This window comes from Leuciscus leuciscus, assembly GCF_965113295.1.
Source record: "Leuciscus leuciscus genome assembly, chromosome: 13".
Lineage (NCBI taxonomy): Eukaryota > Metazoa > Chordata > Actinopteri > Cypriniformes > Leuciscidae > Leuciscus > Leuciscus leuciscus.
The window spans coordinates 36547405-36548481 of NC_138737.1; positions in this window are offsets into that span (position 1 = coordinate 36547405).

Genomic DNA, 1077 nt, shown 5'->3' on the forward strand with positions numbered 1-1077 from the left:
GTGACACTGAAATCTAGAGTAAAATGAGCTCTGCCATCACAATATATTTTTAAAAACATTAAAATAGAAAACAGTTGATAAAAATATTTCACAATATTACTGTTTTTCAGATAAATGTAGTCTTGGTACCTTAGAGGTACCTTACCTTAGAACCTTACTAATACCATACTTTTGAACCGTGTATATATATTATTAGATCAAAACCAGCACAAGCACACCTTGCAATCAAAACATTAAAAATAATATTTTTATATTATTTTGCCAGTATGTTTGTAAATATTTTTTTTTAGAACATCAAATTGGTGGCTTATTATATTCCGTAAAATAATGTTAAGTGTTTTTTGTTTCTCATTTACAGTAACCTAGTTGTATCAAATGTAATTTATCCACTTTTGTCCATACAATTTTGTTTAATCCAAATTGTACGTATGTATTAAAGCAACACATTCATGCTTGAGTTTGGTCTTAAATGATTTGGCTTATTTAAACGAACAAGAATTTAAGAACAATCACACCAGGATATATTATATATATTTTAAAAAGTGTTAGCCCACAGATACATTTGTGAAGGTTTATTTAATTTATTGCAATCAACAAATGATAATAATTAGTAAAAGCCACAGTTTTAAAGCTTCGCAAGGTGCAATTTATACGGCGAGTTGAAGTTTGCTGTAGCTACTGTATATAGGCCTACACGAAGTGAATGCCAGCAATCATTCAGTCAGTGACGAAATAATAAAAAGATTAGGAATTTAACAAAACGATACACAATTGTAGTTTAAGTTCGCGCTGAAACTATATTTACCTTTTTTGAAATAATCCATTAAACCTGCTGAGAAACGAGGAGCGTGAACTAGAATGAGCAATTCCACGCGCATGCCCGGGAAACTCATGAATATTCATGTAGGCTCCGCCCACTGCCTCTACAGTTGCACAACTCACTTTTGCCCCACAGTTCACGGTGCACTTGGTGCAAAAGGGAGAGCGGGCGAAACTTGTCACTTGAAAGCGAAAAACAGTGTTTGAGATTGGTCGCAGCAGATTCAAGCAGCTGTGGTTATGTACTTGTGTTTGTGC